Source organism: Periplaneta americana, chromosome 16 (assembly GCF_040183065.1).
Source record: "Periplaneta americana isolate PAMFEO1 chromosome 16, P.americana_PAMFEO1_priV1, whole genome shotgun sequence".
Classification (NCBI taxonomy): Eukaryota; Metazoa; Arthropoda; class Insecta; order Blattodea; family Blattidae; genus Periplaneta; species Periplaneta americana.
In genome coordinates this window covers 147451971-147468467 of record NC_091132.1, presented here as the reverse complement: position 1 = coordinate 147468467, position 16497 = coordinate 147451971, and positions in this window count along the sequence as shown.

Genomic DNA, 16497 nt, shown 5'->3' with positions numbered 1-16497 from the left:
ACTTATGATTTGCATTTTTAATTTTGTACGGTATTTTTAATAAGATTTTACATTCCAGTTTTTCTCATTTTATACATAATATACATACACTAGTACAGTACACGTACAATTAGATTAAAAAAAAATGAATGGGCCTGCGAGAAATGTCTAAGTCCCAGAAACAAAAGAGTGCGCATGCGCATCTCATTGAAGCTCCAGTTCACAAGATGACACAATTAAACCATGCAAATGTGCTGTACTTTATTCTAAAATATGCTTTTAATAAAACGAAGGGTTGATTCTAGCTGCATCAGGGCCTCTGAAGTGTGAAATATCAATACAGTTTATAAATACTAAATCTACCGAAACGAGGTACAAAATTTATCGAAACGAAGGTGAACGAGAAAGCTATGTAATACGCCGGATTAAAGTAGGAGCCATTTTAGCGTAGGTGGCTTAAGCACGAGTCTAAACCAGTTAGCATTGGTTGTAGTAGGTCCGAATCTCAGTTAGTCTTGGTTTTTTACATTGCAAATTTACCATGATAAGTTTGTATAAACACCATTTACACAAGGACCAAGTGGCGACATCGCCTGGAAGTCGATTGAATGTTCAGTAAATAGCAAAACCCGTCCCCCTAGGCAAGGGTCCATAAGAGACATGAACTTATTTAAACAGACATATCAAGTACTACCAATTGGAGAGGGGGAATCGTTCCCCGGACAACACTACTGTCTGTTAATAAAACCGTCTGTATTAATATCTGATTTATAGCTTTTGAAAAAATGTATAACTATAACATTAAAACATGTTATTTATTTATTTCTGTTTGTTTTAATAATGGCAATACTGATGTGACACAGTTTACCATTCTTCATCTCATATTCAAGTTTAGCTTTCTGTATGTTTTGTTTACCTACATTCTTGACATGGAGCGTTGACAGCGTTTGAAAACCAAGTTTTATAAATAATAAAACAATATTAGAAATAATAAAAGTGGACCTATATGTTATAAAAATGTATAACATATTATATTGATATTTCATATTCTTCGTCAGTCATATGTCCGACACTTGCAGCCGTTCTTGTCCCTGAAGCCCCTTTATGGACCAGTCATGACATTACAAAAATTAATTAGGGCCTACATATCAAATTAAACCGTAACATTTTGCGTGGTATTTAGAGAAGGACAGTTTGTGCATTAATTTCGCTACATATTAAAATTGCTTTACTTTGATATGTTTTTTGAATATTAACTCCAGACATAAATTGTATTTTCGTCCAAAAACACCCGTGACACCTAGGAAAGTTTCACAACCCTCATAATGTAGGATCACTCACGTCTTACAAATGTGTAATGACAATGGAAGATGAGACAGTCTTCATTCACCGCAGCCATTATGTGGCTTGGTCTAGAACATTTTGCCAACAAACAAGTAGAAATACCATCATCATCATCATCATCATCATCATCATCATAATAATAATAATAATCATCATCATCATCATATTTTACGACACGGATTAAGTCATGATTGTTCCAGTTTCAAAGTTTAATATTTTGCAAATCTGTCTTTCAGGTATAAGTTCCCTGTCAAGCAGACTTGAATAATTGCAAGGGAAAAATTGTTCCGGAGTCGGGTATCGCTTAGCGCACGAATACTCTACCGACTGAGCTAGCCAGGAACTACACCTGACACTGTTCCAATTTTCTTCCTTTATATCCACACAGCTCAAGTGGGCTGATAAGGCGCCAGAAACCCAACTTTGAGTGCACACAAACTGTGTGTGACTTGAATTCTGGTTTTCTGTTAACGTAACTACAGTGACATATATTATCCAAATCTGCCTTTCAGGTATAAGCTTCCTGTAAAGTATACTGGAATAATTTCAAGGGAAAAATTGTTCCGGAGCCGGGTATCGATCCCGTGACCCTTCGCTTAGAGCACGAAATGCTCTACCGACTGAGATACCCAGGAACTACATCCCGATACCATTCCAATTTTTCCCTTTATATCCGCACAACTCAAATTGGCTGACAAGGTGCCAGAATCCCAATTTTGTTTTTTTTTTATCATATAGGCTCTTGTTTTTGTAATCTGTGCTATTTTATTGCTTATAATAATGTGTTTATTTTATCTCCTTCTTTCTGCTTATCCACAGGTCAGTTTACTGCCAACCACGAGCGTTTACTCATTCTGGGGTAATTTCCTTAATTTGTATTTTTGTTTTATTATATAATACTTTCTTAATGTCTCTTTTTATTGTAAATACATAAATTGTTATGTTAAATCAAACTATAAGATGGTAGTTACACACAGTCCGGTATGGAAACGCTGGTTCATCTAGCAAGCGTCCATTTTCCGGACTCCAAAGTGGTAGATAGTGATCAATTGACTGATCTGCGGCGACCAAATCTGCTCCGTTTATATTCGAGTACAGAGAGGATTGGAACCAGGGATGTGATCACTAAAATAACATGAGGCATTAATTCTTTTGAACCGTATAAGTCCGCAGGTCCTGATTCGATCATGTCTGCTATGTTGCAACAAGGAATTGGCTCACTGCAGTCTTTACTTTGCAGAATCTATAGGGTCTACCTAGCCTTTGGTTATATTCCATTGGTTTGGAGACAATCCAAAGTGACATTTATATTCAAACCTGGGCGATCCAGCTACTCCGAGGCCAAGGCATATCGTCCAATAAGCCTGTCCTCAATTTTTTTAAACATTGGAGAGATTAGTAGATAGGCACATTAGGGACAAAGTACTGAAGAATTTTCCTTTCCACAAGTATCAATTTGCCTATCTACCAGGTAAATCTTCAGAAGCAGCACTTCTTCAGGTTGTCTCTTCTTTTGAGAAGGCACTGGTTTTTAAGGAAATTGTCACTGTAGCATTTATAGATATAGAAAGAGCATTTGATAAAACTTCATGTGAAGTGGAGTCAAAAGTCATTCAAGAGGAAAATGTCCCTACACTCATCTGTAGATGGACACACTTCATGCTATAAAATAGGCAAATTACCATGAACCTATTTGCGGAAACGCTAAAGGTGACTACGGCCAGGGGCTGTCCTCAAGGTGGTGTTCTTTCGCCCCTGCTTTGGAAACTGGTTCTGGATGCCTTGTTGCGGGAACTCAATGGGGTTGAATATTTTACCATCGGATTTGCAGATGATATTGCTGTAATTGTTAAAGGAAAATTTCATAATCCAGTCTTCGAAGTGCTTCAAGTTGCACTGAAAATTATTTAAGCCTGGTGCAACAGAAACAAACTTTCTGTTAATCCAAACAAAACGGTAGTGGTACCTTTCACAAGAATGAGGTCCATAGGAACCGTGAAGGAACCTCTTTTTGGTGAGAGGATACGCTACTCTTCACAAGTTAAGTATCTAGGACTCATCCTGGACGAGAGGGTAACTTGGAAAAAGCATCTAGTTTCCTGCATTGTCAAATCCTACAAGATTTATTGGACCTGTAGAAGAATGTCTGGTAACACTTGGGGTGTACAATCTAGGATTATATATATATATACATATATATATATACATACATACATACATATATAGTCGACCTGGTTGGCGCAGTTGGTATAGCGCTGGCCTTCTATGTTCGAGATTGCGGGTTCGATCCCGGGCCAGGAAGATGGTATTTAAGTGTGTTTAAATGCGACATTCTCATGTCAGGAGATTTACTGGCATGTAAAAGAACTCCTGCGGGATAAAATTCAATATGGTAAGACCTTTACTCTCTTATGCCGCACTTATGTAGTGGCCGAGAGTTAAGTTAAGGAACTGCAGGACTGGACTTAACAAATTGCAAAGGTTGTTCTGCATTGCAATAACGGGAACATTTAGAAGAACTCCCACTCCGCAGTGGAAATGTTGATAGGACTCACCCTATTACACATCTGGGTTGAGGCTGAGGCCCTTATGGCATTCCATATAAATCTGTGTTCAATATTGAACACTTGGATCATCTCAGACTCCCTTGGGACAAATATGTTTATCGGATTCTCAATATGAGATCCAACATCTTGGAACCAAAGGTTTCGTTTGACAATAAATTCACTGTCACTTGGCCTCAGCACAGAGAATGGGAAAGTCAGGTTAAACCTCAGAAAAATAAGGGTCCAGTCTGGTACACTGATGGGTCTGAAACCAATTCAGGAACTGGTGCTGGATTACTTGGAAATGGCACCAAAGCTTTCTTTTACCTTAGTTCAATATGCCACAGTTTTCCAGGCTGAGATTTTTGCTATCTTAGCCTATGTCAGGGAAAGTATTAGGAAGGGCTACAATCGCAGACATATTCTTAAACTTTCAGGTAGCACTTGAAGCTCCCTTGGTTAAGTCGAAACTGGTATCGGAATGCCGCGAGTCTCTCATGATACTGGTTCAACATAACACAGTTCAACTGAAATGGATGCCCGAACATGCAGGGATTCGGAAAAGATGAAGCTGCCAAAAAGGGAACCGAGATCCCATTCATAGGACCTGAGCCTGTGCTGAAACTATCTCTAAGACCAGTAAAGCAGGTTATCAGGGACTGGGCTCTCAAGAAACACAAAAACTATTGGAAGTCATGTGAGGGTTGCAGACACTCTAAGGCCCTCATTAGAGATTTTGATAAAAGCAGGTCAAGTGACTTGTTAAAATTGAGCAAGAAACAGCTCCGCTGGGCAATCTAATTCCTTACAGCGCACTGTGCCCTCAAGAAGAACCTGTACAGAATGCAACATAGCACAGAGAGTTGAGTCTGTAGCTCATCTATTATGCGACTCCAATGCACTCTCTCAACAAAGAACTCTCATCTTTGCAAAACATTTTCCAAAGCTTGAAGAGCTATCAACTATCCCAGTCCGTAGATAGATTCAGTTCCTTAAGAACATCAAACTATTGGACTGTTAGGATATTATGACGGGGATGTGCAATAGATATTTCTAGTCTAGTGCTAGGATTGTCATAGCCTTCCCCTTTTTAAAATTCAATTCAATTCAAGCAATAGCACTAGAACTAGTCGTAGTAGTAGTAGTACTGGTAACAGAAGCACTGGTATTAGTAGTAGTACAAGTAACAAAGTATTAGTATTAGTAGTTGTACTAGTAACAGAAGGAGTTTTACTGGTAGTAGCACTAGTCACAGCAACAATAGTTATAAACAGACAGACAGATTTGGTCGTTAGGATCCGTAGCGGTAGGACGTCTTTCTTCTGTTGTCCGTATGGCTATGGCAAATGGAGCCGCCCATAACATAGTAAATTCAACCTGCATTCGATGTAGTGCTAATGTTGCTATTGGACTAAAGTGTATAAAATATGAAATTGTTGTGCATAATAGTTGTGCTAAAAAGTTACGCAGTTTTAATGTAATTGACGAGAATACTTTTCAGTGTAGTAATTTTGATAATGAAAATGGAGACTTAAGTAATGATGTGGAAGTTATTTATGATGCATTAAAGGAAATAGCCGATAGCAGTAATAAAGTAGATACTAAAATAATTAAAATAATCTTGACACAAAAGAATCAAATTATACATGAATTACGCGAAAGAATTGTCGTACTTACTAGACATGTGGATCTTCTGATTATTCATTCAACAAATGCTAAGAAGCCAACGTATACCGAAACTGTTACTGTGAATTATAAGAAAGGTAACAAAGTTAAGTCAGATAATAAAGCAAATATTTCTCCCAAACTGAGAGACAACGGTTCCCATACTGACACAAAGGACGCTGCAAATACACATGTAAATACTACAGTTCAGCAGACAAACGTAACTACTGTCAACTGTAGCCAAACTACTAATAATTCTACTGAAATATGGACAAGGTTATTCATAGTAAACAGTGGCGATTTCTCTTAAGGAGCACAGGAGCAGTGCACCACCTCTTCAAATAACACACGTTTTTAAATGTATATCAATGAGCTGCAGTAGATTATGTGAGCGACATAATTCTTTATTATAATACTATGTAAAAATAACACTGCATGTGTACTGTTCTTGTTGACGCCTGGGACTTACGTTTACCGCTCGACACTTCCGGCACACTGTTCCATTCGAGCATGCGCAGTAGTACCGTTTCACTGGCAGGCTTTGGAGCATGGCAGGGAGGCAGTACAGTGTGCGTAGGAGGGATTAGGAGCACCTTCAGATGTGTTCTCAAGCTCGTTCCATCATAAATGTCACAATGAATAGTGTGCAAAAACTTTTAAATGTGAAATTTTCTATAAGACCTTTACACGAAAAGATCAAAGTAAAGAAGATGGGTAGACCTACACATGAATTAAAATTATAAGTGACGAAGAACAGTAATAGAGAAGTGAGAAGAAAATTCAACATTCGGACTTTGAAAAATGAAATATGCGGCTGCAATATAAAGTACGGTTTATTTTGTTTTCCTTGCCTGTTGTTCGACGGCGAACATTAATTATTGACAAAATAAATACGTTTTATGAATTTTATTTATTTTTCTGTTTGAATTGAGGACTGTGCATAGTAACTAAATAATTTTGATTATCGTTCTGCAGATATGATTGACCTGAAGCACATGAATGAAAGAATTAAAAAAACACGATTCTTCAGCTGCACACATCAACAATAATGTTCAATTAGCAGTGTTAGGTCAAACAAACATACGCACCCAATTGGATTCAATTGGATTGTTGCACTTCACAATGATAAAGGTACCAAGAACAGATATGTGCGTGCGGTTTTGTGGAGCTTTTGAGTTGGCTTTAAGAGGTCACGAAGACGGAAACTCATCTTTAAACGCTAGTATTTTTCTTGGCCTCATCAATTTCAGTTCTGAATTAGACGCACTCTTAAGGAACATTTGGAAACAGGAACAGTGTTTAAGAGCACATCAGACACTATACAGAACGAAGTCCTTCAAGCCATTTTGATGTATGCCATGATGAGATTTCAAAGAAATAAAGAAAGCTGCTGACTTTTTAACAGTTAAGGCTGATGAAACGACACACGTATCGAATGTTTGTGAAGGTGCGAACTGTGTTATAAAACGCAATATAGCGAAAACAATATTATTTACGGTGTCCTGCAATAGAAATTGAACACTTTACCTTGCTATTACTGGACCTACATAGGAGACTGATTAACTGCAATTTCTTGACTAACAAAATTATGTAAATCTATACCTACGTTACATATATTAATAGTTATGTAGTAGTTAGTACCTATAATAATAATAATAATAATAATAATAATAATAATAATAATAATAGTAATAATATGATAATCATAATCATAATAAATATTTGTGCACCACCAGGATTATTTATCACCACACGCCACTGAATTAGTAAAGGTAATAGATATCCTACCATTGTGGGTAATAATATCAATTCGGGCAGTGATAAAAGCAAAATTAAATTACAAGGGATTCCTAGAACATGTTCTTTACATATATTTAGACCGACACTTGATACGGAGCCTGCAGTATTTGTTGAATATTTGAAATTCAATATACCAGTGATATCTTGTTGTAAATTCAAATATAAATACCCAGAAATTTATTCAACATATATATGATTGATGTATATGAAGAATATGTATCTCACTGCCGCCCTCGATTCGAATATAGGATAATGGCCTGTAAATGCCCACGTCTATCTTCGTCCAATAAAAACAATGCATGACTAGCAGTAATATAAGTGATTTAAGAATCAAAGAAACTAGTGAATTCAAAAACATGACTCTTACTCCCAACTTGATGAATCCTTTAACCTTGACTATATTTTTTATGAATATAAAATTCTTGAGGAATGAAGTCGATCTTTTAAATGCAAAAATAAATCAAATGATTTTAATATACACTGTTCTTGTGAACACTGGTTTACTTCCGATGAAATTAATTATACAAATTTGAATAATTATGTATTTGGAAATTCATACTCACGTATCTAACATTAAAATGGTGACACTATCCTGTATGTTAAGAAAGAAATTAATTTTAAAAGAAGAGACCTTTCTGTACCTCTGATTGAGGTTCTGGCTGATATGTATATCAATTATCAGACAGTACATCTCGCTTGACGATATGTGTCAGAGGAAGAACAATATTTGTTTATAAGCATCTGAAGTCTGATTAGTGGAATATGTAGCTATTCGGCGATTTATGCATTGGAGGGAGAAAGGAACTGGCCACTCTATCTCGTGGCCTAGGTATCTCATGAGTGATGCCTTATTGGTGTTACTTAAGAGGTTCAAACCTGTCTTCGGACAGTTGACTAAACAATAAACAGACCTTTCTGAATTTCGTGTTGATTTACAATTTGGGGCAACTCGTATTGAAATTGAAAATTATAATATGATTATAATTGTTATATATCGCTCACCCTGAGGCGATTTTAAAATATGTCTAGATTGGAAACATTATTATGTTATACATTTAAATTTAAGTTAAGAATTGTTATCATGCTCGTAGGTGATTCTAATGCTGACTTTTTAACTCCTACAAAAACCAAAAATGAATTATGTATTGTTTTTAACTCATATGTTTCTTTTAAATCAGTGTACGAGCCAACTAGAGGAGACCATTGCATTAATAACTTGTTTACTACTATTCATAAGCGGAATTGTAGTACTGAAGTCTTAAAGTTATTGTAAGTAAAATTATGTTTGAAGAACACATTGAAGGTAAAAATATTAATAATTTCGGAACTGTTAGGAATATTAATGATGATTATATTACTGTTTTTAAATTCACCATTCTGATATTAATTGGGATAATTATTTAAATACTATGGATAATAACATATGTTTATCTGACGAGTTCGTTGCTATGTTTTATGATCTATTTTGCCATTTTCTTCCTCTTACTGCTATGAGAAGTGGCAATTTTAAACCTTGTAAATTAAGAAATAAGTGATAGAACAATGAAATTCTTTTATTTACAGAAATAATAATGTTATTGCGTACATTAATTAATTGTACCAATGATTCTAATTTAAGAATTGAATATCAGAGAATGAATAAGAAATATAAAACTCTCATAAAAAATGTCATAATGAATGCTAATGTAAATTTCATTGTAACCTCTCAAAATAAAAGCTTGTTTGAGCTTCAATCAAAAAGGACTCAATAAGACTGAATGAAGATACTCCTATTACGTTCGGTCAGTTCAATTTACTTTTTACAGAAAACCCGTCGAGAATTAAAGTTCAGTTACCTCAGTCAAAACGGTCTGCTGTTAATGTATTAAATGAAATAATAAACCGAATTCTAATGATACTTTTAAATGGAAATCGATTACAAGCAAAGACATAATAAAATGTGTCGGCAAACTAAAAAATACTAACACTAAGGCATTTAAGTCATTCCATGTCAAATCGACAAATTGGCTGTAGCGCAACTTTTTTGGATACTGGTCAAAATTGTTCCAGTTATTCATTAATATTGACTATGAGTACAGGTGAAGTATTCTGTGCAAAGTCCTACTCATTTCTTTTATATGCACGTGTTTGTACAGTACTTCATCCCTCGATATTGGCGTACGCCTTTTGGGAAAAAAATCCGTAACTTACAAATGAATGGAAATTTCTCTGTCAAAGTTAGTGACAATATATTAGAGAACATTTTCTACCATTTAGTGACACAGTAGTACAAACTAAGTTTATATTATAATGGAAATAAAATAAAATATATAAAAAAATAGGTCAATACTTTCATGTTATATTGAAGATAAAGGCAAGGTGAAATAATAACGAAATGTTAGTAGTAAAAACATTGAAGCATTCTGTATACACGATAAAATTTTAAACTTGTAGATCGGCTCCCTTCCGTCTGGGCACGTGTGTACGTACATGCATGTTCAAACCTGTTCGGAGTTCGGAGCATAACTAAGCACGTCTTGGAGGTGACGACACTCCACTGTCAGTCTCGGGATAACCAAACTACAGTATCTGCCATACCTGTTGTGTACAGTAACGTTCACTTTCGGATGTAATACATCAAACATGTGTCGAAATTAAGCGGTATCATCAGTAAATCTATCATTTGAAGTACTGTTAGGTTATAGATCAGTGAATTAAAACTGTGCGCCGTTATTTGTAGAGTTGTACATACTTTACAGTAGATTGACGTTAAGATATTTCTATTTCAGTGTATTTCACGGGTGACGGTAGAAGTACGATAGATAGTGCCCAAGAAAATGGATTATTGTTCTGTAGGACAGTATTGACAGGGGATAGTTGTCACAGACTAACATAGACCCAATCTATTGCCTTGTTGGACGTGAAAATCTTGCCTGATCAAGATAGGCAATTAATGTGATGCAGACTGAGAAAAACGAAGGACTAGAGACTATTTATCATCATCTGAAGATATACTGCAGTGACAAATATACACATCTCTTTGGACGAAAATGTTGTGATCCATATAGAAGATATAAGACGGTTATTAAGAAGGGTTTACGACTGGTAACAGAAGACCTCGCCGACAGAAAGAAAAAATTCTCTCATACCTGGCCAGTGTGTATGTACAAATTGCTATACAAGATTACAAAATAATAGTGATGATTCTGATGAATTAATGGACGATCAGCCATTCTCAGTACCGCCAGACGAAGAGAGAGAGTCAATAAATTTATCATTTTCTGAAGTAGGAATATCACCCTTTAAGCAGAGGAGGCTCAGCAATGAACAAAAACTTGCACTTGGGAAGAGAGAGTTAGCACATGCTTCATCAGCTATCTAAGGTAGATTGGAAAAAAACTCTTCAGGCTACATTGGTGTCCGGGTTCAAAAAATTCAGAAAAAGATTTGGTTACACTTGGTAGGGACTATGAGGACCTTCTTGACTGTGTTATAAGTTCCTTACAAACGGCATTGACAGTTCAAGAGAAAATACAACTAGTTTCAGTTGTGCCACGAAGCTGGTCATTAAAGAAAGTAGCTGAGGACTTTGGAGTATCAGAGTGTATTGTAAGAAAGGCGAAATCATGTGGTTTGTTCTTTGACATCACAAAGAAGACTGGTCATCCTGTGCCTGAGAATGTTAAGACAGCAGTAGTTGAATTTTATGAAGATCATGGTCGCGTATGTCCTGAGAAAAAGGACTTTGTGTTTGTAAAAAAGACTACAGCAGATTCTATTGTACGAGAGGTGCAAAAGCGTTTAATATTGTTTAACTTGAAAGAATTGTACAATTATTCTGCGAGAAAAATCCCTCACTTTCTATTGGGTTTTCAAAATGTGCCAAGTTGCGTCCAAAACACTGCATACTGGCAGGTGCAAAAGGAACACATATAGTGTGCGTGTGTGCAATAAACCAAAATGTAAGACTCATGGTGCAAAGTTTAAAATATATATTGATAGTTCATGGAATGGATGAAAAAAGTCTTGTTCAAATGATGGCTTGTTCTAAACAAAATGAACCCTTATCACGGTGTGAAAAATGTCCTGGCCCTGGAAAAACACATGAATTCTTACTGGAAAGTGAGGAAAGCATGCAAGATGGTGAATATTAGCAGTAGATGACAGTAGACCGATGCACATTGAAAACACCTGTTACACAATTCGAAGAATCGTCGAAGAGCTCATTGATAAGATATGGGTAATTTATCATCCTCATAGTTTCACTGCTCATAATCAGGCCCAATATTTGAAGCAGTGCAAGGAAACACTAAAGAAACAAGAATCTGTAGTACTAGTTGATTTTTTTCCGAAAATTATACATTCATAGATCAAGATGTGGTTCAAGGCTACCACTGGACAAATGATCAGGTGACTCTCCGCCCGGTAGTTATTTATATGAACCAGGATGAAACACCAACTGTTCCCACGCCCGTTTCTCTATGTATAGTAAGTGACTGTTTGATGCATGTAACCAGTACTTTTTTCCATTTTCAGAAAGTTTTAACACCTCAAAACATTAGACGAGAATATGAAGAAAATTTTTTACTTTAGTGATGGAGCCGCATCTCAGTATAACAACAGGAAGAATTTTGGTAATTTATTTCATCATAAAATGATTTGGAATAGATGCAGAATAGAATTTTTTGCCACAAGCCATGGGAAAACCCTTGTGATGCAATTGGTGAAACAACGAAAAGACTACCAACAAAAGCCAGCTTTCAGCGTCCATATATGGACCAAATTTTGACAGTCGGAAATCTATACAAATTTGCAAATGAACACATTGCTGGAGTGAAATATTTTTATGTCAATAAAGAAGACATTTGTTTCACGGAAGAGGAACTTATAGAACGATTTAATAACACTCTACTAATTTCTGGAACAAGAAAGAACTACTCATATGTACCATTCGATGACGGACATTTGCGAGTTTCCAGAGTTTCATTGCCATGTAAATTCGTTGATATACCTGGAATAAAATAGGCATGAAGTATAATAAGGAAGTAGGCCTAAATATGCAATAAAAATGCCATGGATCAGAGTCAGTAAAATTCATTGTCAATGATGCATGTCAATGATAAAAATGTTATATCTCTTCCAAGAATGGAAAATACAAGACAGTTTTATTTGTATTTAAAGTACAGATAATGAACAATCTTCTGTAAAAATTACACAACGTTTTCCATGTGCCCTTTCACACAATAAATTTAAGAAAATATACTTGAAAAAATATATTTTATTTTCATTTCAGCCAAGGTCAAACAGTAGATCAAGATGTCTCACATGTCAGAATGAGGCAATACAACATCACTATAACTGGAAGAAGTTTTGTGAATTTCTCTGCAGTAGTCTATCTGTAATTAATTTTTTTTTTCCTTTCAGACAGAGCGCCAAAAGTATGTACACCCCCGCATACTCAATTGAACATTTCTAGAAAACTACTGTCTCATAGAAAAAAATACTGTATTTCCCGTTATATGATACATCAATAATTCTGTGCCGTTTGGGTAAAGGGAGATAAGTCATAAAAATGAGTTTGTAGACAAATGAAAATTAAACTTGGAATCGTTACTGCAAATAATTTTCTACACAAATCAAGCACATCAACTGCTATTATTCTTTTGATTTTTGCACACTCACTTGTATAATTTAAATTTGTATTCATCTGGGGAACAAAATTTCAGCTGCAAAAATAAAAAAAATAACTTATCCCCCTTTACCCAAACACCACAGAATTGTTCAGACTAAGTTTCACTGAAATTTGGAATTTGACCGTCACAGATTTTAGGCGAAATTTGTTGATTTGAGATGGAATGACTCATTTACGACATGTCAAATTATTTTATCAAACAGATCATTTCTAAGATTTTATATCCTCTGACAATTTGTTTTAACCACAGTCTTTTAACTGGCATTTTTCCAACTACCCTTAAATTATCAAAAGCTGTACTAGTTTATAAAAAAGGAAATAAGAATGAACCTCGTAATTTTATTATTGGGCTATTGCTAATATACCCGTATTTTCCAAGTTTTTCAATTACTGATTAAAGAGCAAATTAATGAATATTTTGAATATCATAATTTATTTTATAAACATCAATATGAATTTCGGCCAGACAACTAGCACAGTAACCTATCTTACGAAGAATATGAGCCGTTCAGAGCAAAAGTAGTGTAAGTCAAAATTGGATAATGAGGTTTAAAGTAAAAATTCTGTAAAATACAGCGCAAAGTAGCAATTAATATGTCCTTCTTGCTATCCACTGACTACTAATAGTTTAAATAAATTGAATATTAATTGCTACTTTGCGCTGTATTTTACAGAATGTTTACTTCAACCCTCATTACCCATTCTTGACTTACACCACTTTTGCTCTGAAGTATGTGTGTGTGTGTGTGTGTATACACACACACACACTATACCGAATGCATTTGAAAATGGTTAATTATTTAAAACCAGGTTTTCGATCTTGGCAAGGCTTTTGATTTTATTGATCATGAAACACTATTTTCAAAGTTAAATGATTATGGTATCACAAGTGAAGAATTATTTTTATTTTCTTTTATTTATTTGAACGTAAACAGTATGTTCTCGTTAATAATAAGAAATCTAATGTAATGAATGTACAATATGAAGTTCCACAAGGATCAATACTCGGGCCAATTTTGTTTTTGATTGTCATTAATGATTGTCACCACAATATTCAATCGTAATAAAAAAACCGTCAGATGCTGGAAAGTGAAACACTGACGCCCATTGTAGAGGTTAAAAAATGGTTTGAGGATAATGGTTTAGTCTTAAATGAAAACAAAACAGAATCATCATTAACATTTAGTTTACATACAACCTTCCTCAACGAGTCGTTCATATAACATGCCTGGAATTGTGGTGGACAAAAAACTAACTAGGAAACAACATAATATTGAGCACTTGAGCAATAAATATTATCCAGAATTTTATTCATTTTAAAAAGTTTAAAAATAATTTTAAAACTCAAATGTACTAAGACTACCTATTACATCTATCTTAATAACATTTTAAAATATGGTATCTTATTATGGGCCAAGAGCACTAATATCGTCAAGATTTTTAAATTACAGAAAAAGGCCATCAGGATTATAAATTACCAATTCTCATTATCATGAACATTGTCGTTCTTTATTCATTAACGAGCTCTTAACTGTTACCAGTTTATATATTTTTCAATTATTAATAAATGTCAAACAAAATTTTAATAATTATGCTTTCAGGAAAGATTGCCGTGATCATAATACTAGGTAATTATGTTTCCGCAACCAAAATGTCGACTAACAAAAACCAGCAAACATTTTGAAATAATGGCAATAAAGGTGTCTAACAAAATGCCCACATATTAATTTACTTTAAGCGGTGGTTAAATTAGAAACGTTATCTCTAGTTGGCTCATCTCATTAGTAAGTCTTATTATGATGTACAATAATTTTTAACTCTAACATTTAATTGTATTTTACAAGATCTATTTCACCATTTCAGTGTCTAAAAACTGTAAATAAATAAATAAATAAATAAATAAATAAATAAATAAATAAATAAATAAATAAATAAATAAATAAATAAATAAATAAATGAGTAAATAAATAAATAACTGGACCACTGGTAGGTACCGGTAGTAGTACTAGTAACAGGAGCACTGTACTGGTAGTAGTACTAGAAACAACAGCATTGGTAATGTTAGTAATAGTAGTAACAGGTGCACTGATACTGGTAGTAGTACTAGTAACAGCAGCACTAGTACATGTTGCAGTACTAGTAACAGGAGCACTGGTACTGGTAGTAATACTAGTAACAGCAGCACTGGTACTAATAATAGGGGCAATGGTACTGTAGTAGTGCTAGGAACAGCAACACTAGTACCAGTAGTAGTACTTGTAGCAGGAGCACTGGTACTGGTACTAGTAGTACTAGTAACAGCAGCACTGGTACTGATAATATAACTAGCAAGAGCTGCATTTGTACTAGTAATAGTACTAGAACCAGCAGCACGAGTACCAGTAGTAGAGTACGAGTAGTAATACTAGTAACAGAAGCACTGGTGCTGGTAGTAGTACTAGTAAACAGAGTACTGGCACGCGTAATAGTACTAGTAACAGTAGCACTAGTACCAGTAGTAGTACTAGGAAAAGGAGCACTGGCACTGGTAGTAGTACCAGTAACAGCAGCAGTGATACTAGTAGTAGTAGTAGTAGTAGTAACATCAGTACTAGTACTAGTACTACTAGTAGTAATAATAGTAGTAGTAGTAGTACTAGTAACAGCAGCACTAGTACCAGTAGTAGTACTAGTTACAGGAGCACTAATGCCAGTAGCAGTTCTTATAGTATTTTATTTAACGACGTTTTTAACTTCCGATGTTATTCAGCGTCTAAATTGAATTTGAGTATGAAATTACCGTCATATTTTGCCCGGAACTCTCTGTTAGAGTCACGAGACTCATAGATTTCATTTTCGCCCGGAGAAAAAGCTGCTGAAGATTGTACCGTCCTTTTATAATCCGTCGCCCTCGTTAGTATTTGAATATGCGAATCCAGGACCTATAGGCATCCGACAAGGAAAACTCAGTGCGCAGAAACCAGCGGGCGTGACTGTCTCGCGCAGATGACGTATACTCCCGTTCCCAGCATACTCTCACGCCTACTGTAGGAGGGTAAGAGGGGTATAGCACGCGCGCCGCTAGGAGTCCGAGCTGAGTTTTGCTTGTAGTATACCTATAACTGCCCACATGGTAACCGCAAGACCACCGCGAACGGTCCAATAGAAAGGATAGAAAGGAGACCGATTTCCATTTTCCTGGCGGGATAGTTTGGTTTTGTAGTAGAAAAAGTAGCACTTGTACGTAGCAGAGGTAGTATTCTACCTACAGTCTTACTAATAAATCGTGTATAGTTTTTATACGAGACTTATGCAGAGTTGAGACAGGAAACGTTACTAATAAACCGTGAATAAGCTATGGACGTATAAACAGGCTGTAACTATACAATGGGAATTGCTTTGCAGTAGTTATATACATGAAACACCTTGTTTAAGCGTTGTATATAGGGAAAAAATGGCCGCCCCTTTAACAGCTGTTTGTATCGACTGTCATTTTATGATGATGTTTACCTT